Here is a 21,607-nt window from a genome sequence, read left to right as displayed (position 1 = left end):
TTACATAATGGGCAACAACAGCAACAATAAAAAGACTAATTAAAATGTGAAACATGTGGGCCACAGTCATTAGTCCAAGGCTGACTGTAATCAGACTAGCAGTTTACGTGGCAGTGAGTGACACCATTGCCATTAAGATTATATTGAAGATGAGGTTCAGATATTTTAACAATCTCAGGTTCTATTTACTTCTTTTACCAACATATCCCTTTTCTGAATTTTATCAACATATCTCTTTTCAAACACATGAGCCAACACATTCATATTCAAACACAAGCATGTTTATGGACTTTTATTATTACTAGTTTACTAGTTATTATTACAAGCATGTTTATGAACTTTAATTATTACTATAGTAACTATAGTTTTAAGTCACTTCCCCTTTCTGGTTGAGGCCTATTTGTAGGAAAGTGCCGGAAAAGAGCTAGATTAGATCTCTGGTGCTGGTACTGCAGTGCAGAGGAAGTCACTAAACCACAGCATGCACACAAAAAAAGGATAGATGTTGCAGGCATTTGAAGAACACATAATCTACAGACATTGAATACATACAAACCATGAGATCGCCAGCTACAAACTCTGCATCAAATGAGTCACGGAACAACTGTGGACTTCGTCTCAGAATGATGACCCTTCTTGTCCTGTCACTCGTAATGACCTCAGGTAAGAATTCTGACTAAATAATATAAATTTATATTTAATCACAGACAGACAATGTAGTTTAACAATGCACTGTCTAGCCTACAGGCACTTGTCCAAGCATGAGCTAATCTTGTCAGTGCAATATGTTTTATCACAACTTCTAATATACACATTTGTGGAACTTGATGTCACTGACTCACATTTCTTCTTCCTGTCCTCTGATAACATTGTCATGTAATTGACAGTCTGACACGATGATTCAGATTCAAACTTTATTGTCTCCAGGGGGAAATTTGTTGACGCTGTCTATAATCACATTTAACAAGAAGACAAGTTTACACAAACAAATTACACAAGCAAAAAAAAAACACAAACATAGACACCATTACCTCCTCGCCAGATTATTGAGAGTGACGATGGCAGATTGTTGATAGCGGTGATGGCAGATTATTGAGAGTGGTGATGGCAGATTATTGAGAGCGGCGATGGCAGATTATTGAGAGTGGTGATGGCAGATTATTGAGAGCGGCGATGGCAGATTGTTGAGAGGTGATGGCAGATTATTGATAGCGGTGATGGCAGATTATTGAGAGTGGTGATGGCAGATTATTGAGAGGTGATGGCAGATTATTGAGAGCGGTGATGGCAGATGGGATGGAATTTTTACCAAACCGTGAGTGATGGGGGCGGGGGGTGGAAGGCATCATGTGCTATGTCCTATGGTCCTTTGGTGAGTGATGGCAGTGTAAGACTGGTAAATTGGGAGTGGGGAGGCCACATATTTTGAGCATGTTACAGCATTATACTATAGTTACAGCATGATACTATAGATGCTCTATAAAAACTCCAAATATACAGATGACAGACGCGTTACAAATGACACCTCAACTTTGATGATGCAAAGCAGTTCTTGTTTCCTGTAAATCAACACACCTTTTGTCATATTTCTACCTTATAGTTTGATTGATACACTTTATTATATGATATATAGATGCTGTTGATGGGGTCACTGTGACAGGGTATACGGGAGCAGCCGTCAGCATGAAATGTGACTACAAACCTGAATATGAGAGCAACAAGAAATATTTCTGTTTGGGGTCACGTGGATTTACATGTGTTGATAAGGTAAAGACTGACCTTAAGAACCAGTGGGCAAGTGATGGCCGCTTCTCTCTTTATGACAATACCACTGGGCGATTCGTGTGGGTGTTCATCAAAGACCTGGTGGCCGATGATAAGGGGGATTACCAATGTGCTATGGACAAACAAGGACACCTTGACGATTACAGAAAAGTCCATTTGGACATCAAGGATGGTGAGAAATGTTGTGCTATGACATGGTTAAAATAAATAAATAAATAAAAAAAAATATTATACACTTTGATTAATGTCATCATATGAAATGTGTACGTTTTCACAAACAGCAGTGATGTAAGTAAACACAGGAACCACCATTTTCACAGAAACTTGAGGCATTGTAGTTGACTGCATATGGCGAAAGTGATTACCAATGTGGTGTGGACACACACACACACTGTCTGGGATAAATACACAATACATTTAGAAATAAAGAAATGCCCCAACACCACAGTAATAATTTCAAGGAAAAGGACATGGATAAACCAGGCCATAGTCACTGATTGAGCTATTATGGTTTGTACAGAGAGAAGATTGTAAAAATCTGTTTTAATTCATATTGGCAACCCAAGCTAGTTGAGTTTGGTAGTAGTGACAAAACATATTGAGTGTACAGTATATTTTCATGACTCTCTACTCTGTAATGGCAGTAGGGATGTAACGGTATGAAAATTTAACCTCACCGTTATAGTGACCAAAATTATCACGGTTTTCGGTATTATCACGGTATTTTTAAAAGTGTGTTCAATATGTTCAGAAAGCACTGATAGGCCTACACAAGCTGAAATAGTTTCAAAAAGTGTCCCGTTCATGTTTAATTGGCTATGTGCTTATAGCTTAACTTACCCTAACATTACTTGGAGGTTGCTATTACTGTTATTTGGATCCAATGAGTGAGACCAGGCTTGGAATTTCACCATTCTGGGGGCAAGGCCACTTGGCCTTCAGTTGGGCATATTTGGTGGAGGGCACAAAGGCCACATGTTAGGGCACCAAGGCCAAAGTTAACTATACAGTAGTAGGCTATAAAAATGATCAAAGTTGTATAGCCTATTCACTGCAGTAGACCTGGATCTCTGTATGAAACATTACAAAAACATGAAACATGACATATTACATAGAACTGCAAATCATCTAATATTTACAGATATCTAGGCTATATTTAACATTTATTTTAAATTTGGCTTGTTATGAAATCATGTATTGAACAATTTAAGCACAGTTCAGCTTTAAGAAACTCAAATAGCCTAGATGCATGCTTAGCATTTTGTGATCTACTTTCACAAACTCTTAGTCAGCTGTCCTCTGATTTACCGATATCTAGGCGATATTTGTAACATTTATTTTGTATTTGGCCCGTTATGAAATCATGTGGAACAATTTAAACACATTGTAAAACGTAAAGCCCAAATTTGGAGACATCCATGCATGTCAAAATTTACTGCAAATTCAAAACTGGATTACTCTGGAACGGCTAACTGTACAGGGGACTGCTTTACACCTTTGTGCTCGGTAAGGACTGCTGTTTATTCTGATATATGGTTTGTCATGTGTTAAACGAAAGGTTCGTGAAGTATTGCACCGAGAGGAATGGGTAGGGAGATGGACGCAAAACCTTCAGTAGAATTTATGATTAAATTGAATTATTTACTTTTCTCGCGAACCGTTCACCACAGCAATTCGCGGCTAACATCGTTTAAAAGCTGAGAAAAAGCTCTTTCATGTGATACTTGTGATGTCTGTGTGATGAGTAGGCTACTTCGCGAGTAGTTCAACTGAGAAGAATGGGTGAATTTAGACGCACTTACTTTCTTGCGCTGTCACTTTCTCCACTGCGTAAAAGACTAAATTAATTTGCGCTGTGAACATTTTGACAGGGCATAGGCTAAATGAAAATTGCTATTAGTAGGACGCAAAGCAGAATATTGAAAAAGAAGGGCACCAAGGCCACCGTGGCCTGTAAACCTCTGATTTCCAAAGGGCAAGGGGCAACGACGTGGCCGCCGTGAAATTCCTACCCTGAGTGAGACCAAATTAAGTGTTCGAAATAAAACTTTAGGCTACTGTGTTCTTCTGATAACGTGAGTGGAATGGATTTAATGTGGACGCGAACATAAAAAGACGCAGAGTGGCTAAATGATACAGTGCAAGTTTTGCGGTGAAAATGTTCTGCCTTTTAAAATCAGTTGTAGCCTAATCCAAATAGCAGTTAAAACCATCAATTAGACAACAGAATCAGTAGGGTACCAATTTTGCTTCATTGTACCAGGCCTACTGTGTGTCAAAAGCAGGCTCGGATGAAGCTGGGAAGTATTAAACACACGGTTTCAACACCGTGGTAATCAACCGTGATAATTATGATATTTCAAAAGAAAATGGTAATTGTTATCGTCAACATTTTTATCACGGTTTATCATTATACCGGTAATCGTTACATCCCTAAATGGCAGGTAGTTCTTTTGTGAAGAGAGTACACAAATCAGCTATTGCAGGACAAGCCGTCAGCATTAGCTGCAAATACCCAAAGGAGCTCAAGGGGCGGCCCATACTGCAAGCAATCTGGGGGTCCTATCTGCGACAGGGGCTCCAGAACCCGAGGAAACACCACTGTGACAAAATCACACGAATGGTCTGTGCAGGACAACATAGATGACTCAGTGATGACGCTGTCCTTGGACATTGACATGGTCAGTGGCGCAGGGACGTACTGGTGTGGAGTGGATACGGAAGAATACACAGTCTTTACCACACAAGTCACGCTCACGTTACACAGTAAGTTCAATGTTCAAAGTACAAAGTTTATATTTTAACACCTTTTTTTGTCATCACCATAATGCACACTACTTCAAGGATTAAAGGGTATTTATTGTCATTCCAACATTTGCATACAGGAGCGAAATTAAGTCCCGGTTGGTTAAACAAACAATGCCCCTTTCCCCCCAGATCAATAAAATCAAATTAATAAAATATAATAAAATAAATGAATTTAAAATAGAGTAAAAACAAATTCATTATAATAATTTAGACTTTGGTAGCATAGTGTTACGTTACCACTTCGAGTTGAGATTCATGTGAAAGACACTGGAGTCGAAAGGCCCAAATATTCGTTGCTGACGCAATTCTCGTCACATGCTCAACAGTCACTGTTGAGCATGTGACGAGAATTGCGTCAGCAACGTAGGATACGGGGTGGGTCTTGTGACTCCCAAAACCTATTACCAATACGTCAATAGACCTCTGAAGTTTGCATACAAAAAAGAACCAAAACGGCCATCTTTGCCTACAGTATATAAGGAGATCCGGTTGTTAATTGAAGCTAACTACCTATGGCAAGTTGCATTGCAAGTTAGCTCTGAGGTAGCAAAAATCTAAGTGTGCCGCCTTCGCATATACCGGAGATCATAGTATACAATCGAAGGCAGAGGATAAAAGTGTTCAGGAAAATGTCTGCATTTCAGACGTTTTCATCCCCGCGAGAGTTTAACAGGTGCGATAATTCAAAATCCCCATGTTATTTTCCCCATATGAAAAATCGTCAGATACCGGATGTCAAAAATGGCAGCTTTTTTGTAGGCCAACTTCAGAGGTCCATGACGCAGATATTCACCACATGGTAATGTGCACAGAGGAGTATACCACTTAACTGTGAGCTGTAAGGTATGAGCTACACCAGGCACGTAACTGAAGTGTTCCGTTTGCGACTCGTAAAATCCATTTTAGATGAATGGTCTATTTTTTTCGAACGTACGCCCCACTGTCACGTCTGGTGTAGCTACTTCCATTGATTATAATGGAAGCTAATTGTTGCAGCAGACGCAACGCGAACGCAACGCTTCAGTTACGCGCCTGGTGTAGCTCAGCCCTACGGCAACAGATCAACATGAAACTAACATAATTATTCATTTGCAAGCGAGATAAGCATGAAAGGTCCAAAATATCTGCTAAAATTAGTCATGTTATTTATATTCATTAGAAGCTGATGTAATGGAGGCAGACTGAGCTAGCGTGCTAGTTGCCCGTGTAAATCCTCACAGCCCTAACCTTAAGAGCGCTTCTAACTGCTGAGTTGGAAGCCTGGGCTTTTAGCTCAGTGGTTAGAGCTGTCACACACACAGCTTGACACACACACCATGCCGGTGTGTGTGTCAAGGTGGCGGGTTCAAGGCCCGTGAGCGGCGAACGAACCGACCTTGTGACATTGGTCCCGTGACCCGGATGGGAGTGAGGATTTAGGGAGGTGAGTGTAACGGAGGCAGACTGAGCTAGCGTGCTAGTTGCCCGTGTAAATCCTCACAGCCCTAACCTTAAGAGCGCTTCTAACCGCTGAGTTGGAAGCCTGGGCTTTTAGCTCAGTGGTTAGAGCGCTTGTCTCCCATGCCGGTGTGTGTGTCAAGGTGGCGGGTTCAAGGCCCGTGAGCGGCGAACGAACCGACCTTGTGACACTGAACATGTTTGTTTACATACCACAGTTGAAAAACAGTCTACAGTATTAACATAATTCAGAGAAAAAGGTAAACTACTCTGTCCATCCATTCATCTTTAATACTGCAAATACCACATTATCTATGCCTAGATCTAAGTACACATGAACTAAGTTGGGATAACATACTTCACTGTAACACTTCAGTCCTTGTATTTGTTGTATTTGTTGTTGTTGACAATGATGATGATGATGATGATGATGAGAGTGATGGCATTTTGCAGGTTCCATGGTAATCCCCTTAGTGTGTGCGATGGCAGTGCTCTTGATCGCGGTAACAGTCTCCATTGAGAGCAGATGGAGGAAGAGAAATGCACAAGGCAGGTGTTACACACACAAACAAACACACACACACACACACACACACACACACACACACACTCACACACACACCTATGTAACAATTACTTCATTACATTACAAGCTTCTCTTCAGTGGTCTGAAACAAACACACACACACACACACACACACACACACACACACACACACACCTATGTAATGCTAACTAAAGTGACTATTTACTGCTTACCAAAAATCCACTCTCATATGACCTATTTATTATGACCGCCGCGCAGCGAAGCGGCGGTCATATAGGTTTAGTCAGAATGTTTTTTTTTTGCATGCCCAAATTTCCGTCAATGATTCCCGGGACACTGAAAGACCGGGGTACACGAAACTTGGTGGGCATGTAGCCCCACATGGATAGCATGGAACCGTCGTTTTTCGTTTTGATCTGTAACCCCCCCGCTGGACTGGACCCCCCGAAAAAAGGGTAGGGCAGACACAGTTCTCTGTGAATATCTTGAGAACTGTAGGGCCTAGGATGACAATTTTTTTCCGTATGTTTGCCTCCAGGGGTCATGTTAACCCATTTCATGTGCACACATGTGCACAAACAGATACACACACACACACACATACATTCACAGTAATCATACGTATGACACATACTCACACAGTAGACATATGTACACTTGCATGCACAGGCACATACGCAGGCACACACACAAGCACGCACACACACACACACACACACACACACACACACACACATACACACACACCCACACACATAACATAAACATGTACATGCACACATGCACACAATTCAAGAATTTCTCAGAATTATGAACAGGCAAGATGGAGGTGGGGTTGTATACAATTAATTTTACATGTGAAATCTATGCACTAATCATGTTTTGGTACTTGTTGTCTAGCAGATAGAATTGAGTGTGGATAATGCAATTTAGTGAGACAGTTAGAATCATATAGGCCTTTCAGAGTGATTTATTTTTGTGGAAAAAATGTGCTGGACTGGGCGGCGGTCATATTTTGTACCGCTCTGCGGTACATCTAGTTTACATTACTTTATCTGGTTATTATGACTGCCGCGCAGCGAAGCGGCGGTCATATAGGTTTAGTCAGATTTTTTTTTTTTTTTTTTTTTTTCTTTTTCGCATGCCCAAATTTCCGTCAATGAGTCCCGGGACACTGAAAGACCGGGGTACACGAAACTTGGTGGGCATGTAACCCCACATGGATAGCATGGAACCATCGTTTTTCGTTTTGATCTGTAGCCCCCCCGCTGGACTGGACCCCCCGAAAGGAGGGTAGGGCAGACACAGTTTTCTGGGAATATCTCGAAAACCGTAGGGTTTAGGAGGACCATTTTTTTTTGTATGTTGATCTCAAGGGGCCATGTCAACCCATTCCATAACCACTCATTTCATGTATAGCGCCACCTAGTTAAACACAAAAAAGTAAAAATGAGGTGTTGTAATCGCAGGTATCTGTGACCTAACTTAGTCAAAACTGCACGAAATTGGAAGTGTAGGATCATTATGACACCCTCTGAATGCACGTCAAGTTTCGTGGAATTCCGTTCATGGGGGGCCACACAATAAATTAATTTATGTTACTATACACCAACTGGCCTGTAGGTGGCCAGAGACAGTTTTCTGTGAATATCTCGAGGACCGTAGGGCCTAGGAGGTCCACCTTTTTTTTGTATATTGATCTCAAGGGGCCATGTCAACCCATCCCATTACCACTTATTTCATGTATAGCGCCACCTAGTTAAAAATTAAAAAGCAAAAAATTAGGTGTTTTCATCACAATATCTCTGGCTGACATGGTCAAAACTGCACGAAATTGAAAGTGTAGGATCATTATGACACCCTCCGAATGCATGCCAAGTTTTGTGTACTTTCGTTCATGGGGGGCCTTACAATAAAATAATTTATGTGTACATTTAGTGACGTACACCAACAAGGATTCCCGGGACACTGAAAGACCGGGGTACACAAAACTTGGTGGGCATGTACCCCCACATGGATAGCATGGAACCGTAATTTTTCGTTTTGATCTGTAGCCCCCCCGCTGGACTGGACCCCCCGAAAGGAGGGTAGGCCAGACACAGTTCTCTGTGAATATCTTGAGAACTGTAGGGCCTAGGATGACCATTTTTTTCCGTATATTTGCCTCTAGGGGTCATGTTAACCCATTTCATTTGCACACATGTGCACAAACAGATACACACACACACACACACAGTAATCATACGTATGACACATACTCACACAGTAGACATATGTACGCTTCCATGCACAGACACATACGTAGGCACACACACAAGCACGCACACACACACACTCACACACACACACACCCACACACATAACATAAACATAACACAAACAATCAAGAATTTCTCAGAATTATGAACAGGCAAGATGGAGGTGGGGTTGTATGAAATGAATTTTACATGTGAAAATCTATGAACTAATCATGTTTTGGTACTTGTTGTCTAGCAGATACCAGTGAGAATTGAGTGTGGATAATGCAATTTAGTGAGACAGTTAGAATCATATAGGCCTTTCAGCGTGATTTCTTTTTGTGGAAAAAATGTGCTGGACTGGGCGGCGGTCATATTTTGTACCGCTCTGCGGTACATCTAGTTTATTCTGTCTCTATGTTTGTTTTGGTGTATGCAGCAGGATTTGAAGCAGCCTCTAACTTGAGAGTTGACAGTATGGAGGTGAGCAAACTGAATACGGTAGGGTAAGTCCCTATAGTTTTACATAACAAGGTTGTAGTCATTCAATTTCATTCTCTCTTTTTTTTTCTATCTCTCTCTTTCTCTCTCTACACACACATACACATCCCTTTACCTATCTAATAGGCTTGCAGCACCCGCATATACGAGGAGATTGGAGAGACTGGTCAGTCTCCAGGTGTTACGGCCAACCTTGTTTGTACTACAGCGCAATTACCCACAATCCCCTCTGATGCCACACCCAACCTTGTTTGTACTACAGCGCAATTACCCACAATCCCCTCTGATGCCACACTCACCTCTGTGTATACTACAGCGCAATTACCCACAATCCCCTCTGATGCCACACTCACCTCTGTGCATACTACAGCGCAATTACCCACAATCCCCTCTGATGCCACACCCAACCCTGTTTGTACAGCACAATTACCCACAATCCCCTCTGGTGCCACACTCACCTCTGTGCATGCTACAGCGCAATTACCCACAATCCCCTCTGATGCCACACTCACCTCTATGCATGCTACAGCGCAATTACCCACAATCCCCTCTGATGCCACACTCACCTCTGTGCATACTACAGCGCAATTACCCACAATCCCCTCTGATGCCACACCCAACCCTGTTTGTACAGCACAATTACCCACAATCCCCTCTGGTGCCACACTCACCTCTGTGCATGCTACAGCGCAATTACCCACAATCCCCTCTGATGCCACACTCACCTCTGTGCATGCTACAGCGCAATTACCCACAATCCCCTCTGATGACACACCCAACCCTGTTTGTACAGCGCAATTACCCACAATCCCCTCTGGTGCCACGCTTACCTCTGTGCATACTACAGCACAATTACCCACAATCCCCTCTGGTGCCACGCTTACCTCTGTGCATACTACAGCACAATTACCCACAATCCCCTCTGGTGCCACGCTTACCTCTGTGCATACTACAGCACAATTACTCACAATCCCCTCTGGTGCCACACTCACCTCTGTGCATGCTACAGCGCAATTACCCACAATCCCCTCTGATGCCACACTCACCTCTGTGCATGCTACAGCGCAATTACCCACAATCCCCTCTGATGCCACGCTCACCTCAGTGCATACAGTGCAAGTTCCCACAATCTCCCCTGAACCTGCATGTTATGCAAAGCTTGTTGATGATTCTGGTTGTGCTGTGCCTCCGTTACCCACAATTCTCACTGATGACTCATAGGACTGTGAGCACAAAAGCAACAAACTCAAAATAATCACAACCCCAAATCAGAAAAACGTTGAGACGTTGTGTAAAACATAAATAAAAACAGAATGTGATCATTCATTCTCATCATGTTGCAAATTCATATTTAGTTGAAAATAGGACATAGACAATATTGAAAATGACAAATTTGACTATTGGAAAATAAAAGTCCCAACTTTATCTATATTTAAATAAAGCTCTACAAAAGAGTAAAGAGTAACAGACTATATTCCCATCCCTATGTGCTCAAACCTGTAAATGTCACACAGTCTTGGGTTTATTGCCAGGGATGTACAGTAGTGGAGGCTAAATGCAATTAAACACAGTTTATCCACCTCTGAAATGTAAGAAAAAGAGTTTACCCACCTCTCAAAAGAGTTTATTCACCAATTGCAACTTTTAACATTTAAAAATCACGTGTGTGAATCCGCTAATTTAGGCTCAGAGACCATTTTTTCTGCTAGGTTCTGTGAATGTTGTGTGTTGATAAGGAAAGTCAGGCTTTTGACACCACTTCTGTATAGAAAAGGGAAACTGTAGCATTCAATAGTTTATGTTATCTCAAGAATAATGACAATCCTCTCTCTCTTTCCCTGTCTGTCTCTCATGACAGAGAGAGGGAGAGAGAAAGAAAAACAGACATAAAATACAATAAACTTACATAGCCTATAAGAGATGTCTAGTTCTATCACATTCTTCAATCTGTCACAAACTCTCACTCTCTGTCATGGTTTTGACTTCATGATTATTTGTTTGTTTGTTTGTGGGTTTGTTTACTTGTTTGAGCATCTGTACTCTAACTTGCCAGTTAGAGAAGTTCTGCTGACCTCTTCATGTGCTGACGTACGTACGTGTTAAACCACAAACCCCTGATGTAAAATAGTTTATGAACTGATGATCTCTCTCTCTCTGTCTCTCTCTCTCTCTCGCTCTCAACGAGAAAGATATAAAAACATAATACTATAATGTTACATAGCCTATAATATTGGTCTAATTTTCTATCACTTTCTGAACTCTGAAACAACATGGGCTTAGCTGCATGTTATGTGTTGTGTTACAAAAAAAAGATAAAGACAATAAACCCTAGTGTTAATGTTCCCTCAGACATGATGTTGACATGTGATGTTTCATCTTTCCAAGGACTGTCACTTCTGTACATTTTATTTGTGTGTGTGTATGTGTATGTGTATGTGTGTGTGTATGTGTGAATCTGACCCTAGGCAGATGGGTCGGGCCCTTGAGTCGTGGATCTGCTCGAGATTTCTTCCTATATGTATCTCCAATTCTAGGGAGTTTTTCCTCGCCCCTGTTAACCATGGGCCTTCCTTCCTTTCTTCTTTCTTTCTTCCTTTTCTTTTCTCCCTCTTTTCTTTTTCTCTGATTGCCTACATTCTGTAAAGCGCCATGATACATGTGTAATGTTTTGGCGCTATATAAGCACAATAAATTGAATTGAATTGAATCTCTTTCTCTGTCTGTCTCTCATGGCAGAGAGAGGGAGAGAGAAGATACAAACATACAATACAAACATACAATACAATAACGTTGCCTATAAGAGATGTCTAGTTCTATCCGTCTGTCACAGACTCTCACTCTTCATCATTGTTTTGACTTCATGATTATTTGTTTGTTTGTTTGTTTACTTGTTTGAGTATCTGCACTGTAACTTGCCAGATGGAGAAGTTCTGCTGACCTCTTCATGTGCTAACGTACATGTTAAACCACGAACCACTGATGTACCTCACAGATAAAAACAGATCTCTGTCTCTGTGTATGAAATGTGCTACATCAATAAACTTTCTGTGCCTTGCTTTGACTCTCCACCCTTATTTAAGCAACACAGATGGAATTGTTCTGTCTATGAAATGTGATACACTTCCATGGACTTCCTTTCCATCTTATACTGCTCAGTTCTTTGAAATGGGTGTCTTTTGTGACCTGTGAGGATTTTTTTTTTAAAATTTAAAATCAAATGAGAGAGAAACACACCTTTACAACATACAATGTCATTATTCTCTCTTTCTCTGTCACAAACTTCATGTCTTTCCAAAATGTTCAAGTCACAGCTCTCTTCTCAGCAACACCAACATAGGACTGTTCTTTGAAATGGGCGTCTTTTGTGACCTGTGGTTAAGACGTCAAAAAATAGAAGTATGACGGCTTCGCAACAGTTAAATAAGAACATGACACAAACTTCAAATACAGCCAGGATGCACTCAAATGGCACAGAATCATACTTATGTCTTTTCCTTTACAACATAGACTACTACAAATCCTCCTTCTCTTCCTCTCTATCTGTCACAGACTTCATTCCAAAACTAACTTCAGAGCCCAGCAGCAGAATTCTTAATTTGTTTGTTTAAGTTTGTGAACAGTAACTTGCCAGAGATAGAGGGAGAGCAGCTTCACAGAAGAGAACTTCTGACGGCAAATTTGAGGAAAAGTTGGTAAACCACCCTTCTTACCTAATTTGAGGGTGCTGATTCTGAATATTTTGTTTACCAAGCTCAATTCTGAGTTCTAAGCTGCATAATCAGCATTTTAACATAAAATAGTGATTATTTTTGCTTATTTTTCCCTAAATTGGGTTGATTTCAAAAGTAATCACTAAAACCAAATAAAAGTGTTGTCTAAATACATGTTTGAGCATTAAAGAAGCCATACTATAGTTTATTAACATATTTAATGGGAACATGATTACAGTTAACATGTAATAAACTCGGAAATTCTAATCAAAACACAACCATATTTTTATTGCTAACATAGTGAGTCACTCGTGGTGTTTAATGCATTTCATCACAATAACAAATTGCACAGATAACCTTCAACTCAGAATATATCCTACAGTACATATGAATTTAGATAGTGGGAATAAGCCTAATGCAGAACTGCATCTACCGTCAGCAACAACCGACAAGTAACATTTTACTTCTAGTCATTTTGGTATGTGTGCTTGCCTCCATACTAGAGCTAGATAATGTGCTCTTCTAATATGCCATTGAGCAGCACCACTTGTTGGTGGTAGAGCCTCCGATCCTCGACATCTAGAAAACAGAGTGGCTCTGGCATAGTGTTGTCACGATACCAAAAGTATGACTTTGATACAATACCTGCCATAAATATCTTGATACTCGATACTGAAGCGATATCCAAATCCCAAAAATATCTGGAAAAGAAAGGACGCAGGCCTCCTCCAAGTGTATTGAGTCATTTGTGTTGAATTTGGTGCACTTTTGGTCAATTCTGGGTTTCAAACTTCTAAACTTCCTACATAATTATTATTTTTGTAGTCAGTAAAATAGTAGTTTGTGTGTGATTAAGTCCTTTATTGTTTGTTATAGCTCATTTATATTGTGTGATGTTTTGACAATAAATTACCTTTAAATAGCCAAAGTAGGCTAGATCAAGGTCAGTGTTCAAATTACTGCATGCAAATCACTTAATGCTATGCAGAAGAGCCTAATCTTTAGGCCATCTGATGTAGGCTACCCTAGGCCTTCCTGTGTCTATGGGATTTCTTTGACAGTTGCAAAGGGAAAAAAGTGAAGATAGTCTTCTTTGCTCCCATTGTAATTTAATAAGTACGTTTCAACCACTCTTTGGGTCTTAATCATATAGGCCTACACCATTATTACATTACATTACATTTGGCTGACGCAAAGCGACTAACAACATGGTAACAGTTACGTTTTAAAGCAATTCTCTCAACAATTTTAGGACAATTTAAAAACGGTAGAGTACAGTAAGAATAAGTGCATCAGTGAGTGCTGTTTTTAAACAGTTAAGTGTCAGTTCAAGATGGGTGGTAAGTGCTAGGATCAGCAAGACTTGTTGTGTAGTGGTGCTATGAGAGGATATGTTCTCTAAAGAGATGGGTCTTCAGGAGTTTTTTGAAAATGGAGAGGGATGACCCTGCCCTTGTAGGAACTGGCAGTGTGTAAGAGGGAGACATGATGCAGACATCTTGATAACGTCATCATTATTTTGACTTCATGATTATTTGTTTGTTTGTTTGTTTGTTTACTTATTTGGGTATCTGTACTCTAACTTGCCAGATGGAGAAGTTCTGCTGAACTCTTCATGTGCTGACGTACGTGTTAAACCACTAACCCCTGACATACCTGACAGATAAAAACAGATCTCTGTCTCTGTGTAAATTCGCTACATAAATAAACTTTCTGTGCCTCATTTTGTCTCTTCACCCTCTAACTGTACACAGGTGGCCATCTTGTCTGTATTTCTCACAGCAACACCAAAGGGTCTGACAAAAAGGGTCCATCAGCACTGGTGCCCGCCAGGGGTGGGTCCTCTCCCCGCTGCTCTTCTCCCTCTACACCAGTGGTCACCTCATTTTGGGTGGCCCCCCAAAACATGTCCGTGGTATATAGCATCCGGCCCGCACAGGAGTACGACATCGTCAAACTATAACCTCCGTAATTTCCCCCATTCATTCTCTATGGCAAATCTTAACAGTACACATGTAATACTCTTTCTGTCCACTGGTGGTTGTTTTGGCGCTGTTTCGCGTCGAAAAAACGGAATGAAATGTATAATAGTCCTAACTGCAAACAATGTAAGAGGCCTATGCTGACTGCATCAGTGCTCAAAGTATTCTAAAAGTTTATCAATTAATTGTTAACTAACTAACCTCTATTCAACATTTAATACTAAAGTCTTTTTATTAGTAATATTTCATTTGATATACTCCGAGTCTCTGGCCCTCTCTTAGAACCAGGCATAGTGAGCTGGCCCTCGGAAGAAAAAGTTTGGGGACCACTGCTCTACACTAATGACTACTCATCTGTGAAACTCCTTTGCAGATGACACCGTCATTTGGAGTTAAACACCAAAAAGACTGTGGAGATCCCCCCCCCCACACACACACACTTTCCCCCCTCACCATCCAGAACGACTGTGGATTCCTTTAGGTTCCTGGGAACTACCATTTCACAGGCCCTAAAGTGGTCTCCCCACATTGACTCTGTCCACAAAAAGGTCCAGTACACACAGAAAAAAAAAGGTGCAAACCAGAACCAAAAATGGTTCTTTAGAGTGATGCCATAGGGGAACCATTTTTGGTTCAACAAAGAACCTTTTAAACAAAGGTTCTTTAAAGAACCATTTCATTGAATGGTTCTTCAAAGAACCCTCAAAGGAGCTTCAAAGAACCATAAAGAAAGGGTTCTTCAAGGCACCATTTCTGGTTCTTCAAAGAACTTATAGAAAATAAGGTTCTTTGGAGAACCTCTTTTAAAGGGGTTCTTTAGAAACCCATATGGTTCATTGCAGAACCATTAAAAAATGGTTCTTCAGATAAGAATGGTTCTTGCTTATATGTAAATGGTTCTTTAAATGCAGTGTATGGTTCTTCACTATTGCAGGGTTGTGTACAGAGGAAAAAAACAAGTTTTTTTTTTCAAATTATATGTATTAAAAACACCTTTTTCATTTTTTTTACATTCAAACAAAATTACTTATGAAAGATATTTTGTAACCCCCCTCCACCCCCATGTTTTTAAACATCTTTCTTTTGTTTCGGTTTTGTTTTTTACATTTAAATAATCACCTGTGAAAAATCTTTTGCAATTACATCCCTGTCCCCTTTACAACTTTACAATACTTATAATATTAACTTATCATATTTGTACTCTTATATTTTATATATTTCTTTTTCAAATCATTAAGCATTCAAAAATATAAGAACCTAAACACATATATATTTTAAATCACTCATTTAAAATTTGTGGAACCGCTTGAGGAAAGAAACATCTCCTCAGGCAGTTTTAGACATGTGGGAACAGAGACGTCTGCTTGACCTCAGTGGTTAAAACAGCCCATGGCCAGGGAATGAAATGTTAAAATAATTTGGACTCTTGTCCGTACTCTTCTATGTCCTGCAGGGTAGGGAGGGGGGCACTGATGGTACCTTCGGCAGTACAGGTCAAGTGTCTGTAAAAGAGAAAGAAAGCATATAAGAATATATATAACGATTGACCCTGTCAATATAATTTAAGGTGCTCTAAGCAATGTTGCGTTTTTTGTCATTTTTGGTACAGCAAACATCACCTGACCATCCGCTAGCTGCCTGTCCCCTGAGAACACTGTAAAAAAAAGTGGTCTCTGTGGACAGCCCAGGCTCCAAAAACAGCCTGGTCCATGACACATAACTGTTCCAGCCAATCACCGACAAGATGGACGTTCAGGAGATTTTCAGTTGCATGGGAGGGAGGGGCAAGCTAGCTCTCTGTTTTGTTTGAACGTCAACAGAAGTGACCATCGCTTAAAGCACTTTTAATGCAAAGTACTCAGCTTGTGTGATGAATAAAAGCAAACCCACACTAGCAGCCGAGAAGTCAGGTGCAATAGAAGTAATGCAGATGTGTACTATATACAGTATACACCACCATTATAAAGTTTGGGAAACACTTTTGATAAAGAGGACATTTAAAAGTGACCCTACACTTCTGAGCAGTAGTATGTCTGAGTGATATCATCATCATAGCACTTGCCTTCTTGCTTACACCACCTTTCTGATGCCTCTGGCTCCAGGCTGGGACTGCTGGATGGCACCTAAAAAAATAAAACAGCAATTGCCATAAATGTTGTTATTGTTGATTAAGATAAAAAATCATATCATTAAAAAAATAAGTAAGGTAAGGTCAGGTGTATAAAACAGAAATTGTAATTACCTTTTGAAGGCACCCTGCCACCATCACCAACTATGTTAATTCTTGATATCAGTTTATTTGTGAGGGCTCTGTCAATAAAAGATAGGATTAAATAAAAAGTATGCATGCTGTAAAATAACTTGAGTTGCTGTACAATTATTGAAACTAGATGTACCGCGTAGCGGTACAAAATATGACCGCCGCTCAGTCCTGCACATCCATTCCGCGAAAATAAATCATATTAATGAATTTGTCTCCATCTTCTACTCCATTCCCCACTCTTGAAACTTTTGTGTATGCTTGTTTGGAATGTGTGTTTGCACACATTCCGCACACAAAGTAGCCTACTGGCGCTGCAAAGGTGAATAGATTTGTTTCTGGGCCAAAAAATCTGTAACATTGTTATAAAACCTTTAAAATCTCTAAACAATCACAAGTAGGGCAGTTCATCACAGTCCATCCATTGCAACTGGACTGATGAAAGGTACACCTGTAGGCTACATTGTATTTGGGAAAAGCAGAAGGTAGCAGCATAATGTATTTATTTATTTATTATTAAACAAAACAATCTCTGTCAGTTCCATGCAGTTTTCAACAGCTATCAAGAAGAGAGGTCATGTCATGGATTTTTGTGAATGTTTCTTCTTCTACATATGCATAAGTTTAGTCATCTAGTTCAAATGATATTCAGCTTTATTGTCAATGCACAAATTAAATACCAGTAGTCTAAAACAAAATGCCGTTTTTCCCAGTGGTGCAAATAACTGACATGTCCAAAGGGCCTTCATGAAATGCGTTGCGAGACTGTTCATACAAATTTTAACGGGCAAAGTTGAAGAGCTACTCTCCGTTATTGTTTGTGCAAATAATATGCTGATTCATGTTCCCTTGCATTTTGCAACCATGAGGTCAATGGTTAAGCTCAATCTTTTGACGCAATCTTTTGATTTTCACCCAGCCTAGTCCATGGTAGGCGCCCGATAGAAATATTGTTTAATTTTGCGATTGAGATATCCACGCACTGGCGCCCCCCCTGCGACGTGTTCGCCCCCCGATTTTAGAGCTATTCTAAATGCAAAAATGCATAGAGGGAGTTATGACAAAACCGTGACTGTTAACAAACTATAAGCTATATAAGGTAGGCCCTATGCTAGGCCTATTACACAACACAAATTGTCGCTAGGCTATGCTGGCGACCCAAATAAAATCTCTGTTGGAACCAATGGCTTACACCTTACAGTATCAAGCTGCCACCTCTTGGCGAAAAAGTTAATAGTTTTGCATATCAGTAATACATTTCACGTAGCTGTGAATCACGGAAAGGGCGAATGAAGTGGACACTTCTAAACGGAACCCAACCCACTGTACAGTAGCTCAAGGTCTGTGGCTAAAGCAGCCATAATGAAAGCGTTATCATTGTTTGGATACTTCACACACACGTGTTTTTTAATCGCATAGACTACAACTACCAAGCTGGAATCAAAGCACATCGACTCCCCTCTCACACCCTAAACACGCACTTCGAACAAACAAAAAGCGCCTCAGTCTCACGGAATAGCCATAGGCAAAACTGTATCTGACCCTTGTAACGTTGGTACTAAATCATTCATCGCAAAGAATGATTTTTGTAGCACGTGCAACAAATATGTGTAGGTACAGCCCTGCCCTGAATACATCTCAACGTGCGCTCTAAAACATCTGGTTTAAATGGAGATGTAGATCATCACGGGATCATAGACAGGTTATCTTTCAGGTAGCCTATATATTTTCCATTAAAAAACCATCACGTAGCGAACGTGTTGTGGCTAACTCACTTAGCTCCTGTTAGTAGCCTAGGTTATGGTCATAAGCAAATGAGATGACAGTCGAAAGATACAATTAGTGCTGTTATCGATTTGCTTGGTAGCTTATAAACGCATTTATGGTTTTCTACAAATACATCAATAATCAAATTGGCCTCCATCACTCAACCATGCTAACGGTAACATTATTTTACCTACGTTCTGCTATTGATAGGATTAACGTAGCCTACCTGCAGTAAAAAACAAGCATGTCCGATAAACATTCTCAGATTTATTTCGGCTTCAAGAGGAAATGGGAATTACATGTCATGCAGAAATCATCCTACCCTTAGACGTTCTCTGCGGTAAACTACTGTAGCCTACAGTCTTGTCCTTGTAGGAAGCATAGTGTCTTTCCAACCCATTTAAGATTAACTTCCAACAAAATTACGTCTCACTGCAACGATGCGCCATCTAGTGGACAAACGACTACTTATCGCCAATACTGGAAATGCAGCCATGATGATGATGATGAATATTTATTTTGGCTTTCTTTTAATCCTACTGAATTTGTAATTATGTATCGGCCGTTCTAATACCGATAGTATGTGGGTGCCTGTGTGTGTGTGTGCATGTGTATATGTGTGCACCACCATCTACAGGCCAATGAGTGTAGAGTCACTAAATGTACACATAACTTAATTTTTTAGACCCCCCCATGGATGAAATTCTACGAAACTTGGCATACCCCCAGAGAATGTCAGGTTAATCATACACATAAAATGTGGTGCAGTTCTGAACGTCTTTACTGAAGAGAGGGGCGATTAAAGCAGAATGATATTGCATTTTCATTTTTTACCGGGGGGGTGCAAATCACAAATGAGTGATTATGGGCTAAGTTGATGTGGGCCCTTGAGACCAACATACCATAAAAATTTCTTCATCCTCGGTGCCACGGTTCAGGTAGTTATTGAGGAAAAACTGCATTTTTTGGGTTTCGGGGGGCCCAGCGCGGAGGGGGAGTGGCCCCCGGGGACCAAACGAAATTTTTCCGTAAAAGTCTAGTGGGGCTACATACCCACCAAATTTCATGTGCCCCGGTGTTTCGGTGCCCCGGGTATCGTTGACCAAAATTTCAGGAAGTAGATGACGGGAAAAAAAAAAAAAAAAAAAAAAAAAAAAAAAAAAAAAAAAAACTTTGACAATCCCTATATGACCGCTTCGCTAGCTTCGCTAGCGGCGGTCATAATAATGATCAGTCAATGATTATTATTTGAAATAATGATCAGTTTGGCAGATATTTAGAACACTGCTCACATTACCACCAACACAATGGTAAACAAAAGGCTAAATTGCAAAATTCAAAACTATTTTAAGTAGCTGCAATAATCATGATTAGTATTTGCAATACATAGCACATATGTCAAAACAAATTAGTGCATGCACAATAACATACCCCATAGCCCTCACCATGTAGCAAAAAAATACAATGCAATACATTCAAAACACAAACACTTACACCACGTTGAAGGCAGCAGCGATGAATACCAGACATCATCAAGTCAGGACTGTGACCTGGACAGTTGAAGGAGCCCACTATACAGTCATAACAACAAACACACATGAAAAGAGGGGTTTAAACTAAACACAGTTACAGACACAAATACTGTACATGCTTACATATTAACATATTATAATGTTATATGCGATGCTACGTGTGTGTGTGTGTGTGTGTGTATACTTAAAACAAGTAAGGACTATGAAATAAAGAACATGTAGCCTAACACTACCCTTCAGAAACAATCTCTTTAGCAGCTACTTGTCCGTATGACCCCCTACCCCCCAGTCGAAATTCCCCAAATGCATCATGCTTGCCCCCATTCACATCCATTGCAAGACAGGTCTGTTAATGACCATGCTAAACTGCATAACTTACATATTACTTAATTCATTTGTGGTACCTAGAATGTCCCTTGGAAGTTAACAAGGTAACATTATTAGTTAACGTTAACAACTTTCATCTGTGTCTGTTATGTTAGCCTGCATGATAACAGCCACTTTAAATGTAGCTAGCAGCTAACTTACTTGCACCTGATATTTAATTGAAAGTAAAACTCTACATTCAAAACGACACCCCAGACAGAATTATTGCTAGATATGATATTAACTAACTTTACCATTCCAGATATTCCACATAATGGTGAAGTTAGTTACTGGAAGCTAACATCGCTAACGTTAGCGATGTTAGCTCGCTAGCTAATTGCTAGCTAATTCTAACATGACTATCGATAACGGCTTTGAAAAAAATAAAAATTATATTTTTTAGTAAATTCCCGTTTTCAATTGGCACACAAAAGTACTGTAATTCTTACCTTGGATATGATGATGGCAGGCAGAGTTTGTACAGCTTACACGTGCAGTCAGATGGCATGACAGAAAAGTGACGGTTGAAGTCACTGGCTGGAGTTGAAAAGGGGTGGGGGATGGGAGTTGCTGTGTGTGGAATGCTTTAAGAACCCTTTCATATACTAAAGATCCATATAGCAATCATGCAGAACCATCCACTGCAGAAAATGGTTCTTGAGTATGTGATGGTTC

At 40.3% G+C, this 21,607-nt stretch overlaps 1 long non-coding RNA gene across 1 annotated transcript; it reads left to right on the top strand.

Moving 5' to 3' along the window:
- Positions 1-522: 522 nt before the first annotated feature.
- LOC143133089 (uncharacterized) lies at positions 523-4,342 on the top strand. The gene is made up of 3 exons (XR_012988465.1): positions 523-663; positions 1,634-1,957; positions 4,230-4,342. It is a non-coding gene; the product is annotated as an uncharacterized LOC143133089 (long non-coding RNA).
- Positions 4,343-21,607: the final 17,265 nt, after the last annotated feature.

Source organism: Alosa pseudoharengus, unplaced genomic scaffold (genome assembly GCF_046254945.1).
Source record: "Alosa pseudoharengus isolate Yale_2024_CS ecotype anadromous, Long Island Sound unplaced genomic scaffold, YU_APseudo_1.1 YU_APseudo_1.1_scf_1, whole genome shotgun sequence".
In the NCBI taxonomy this organism is placed as follows: domain Eukaryota; kingdom Metazoa; phylum Chordata; class Actinopteri; order Clupeiformes; family Clupeidae; genus Alosa; species Alosa pseudoharengus.
The sequence above is the reverse complement of the archived record's forward strand: the minus strand, read 5'-3'. Positions and strand labels throughout refer to the sequence as shown.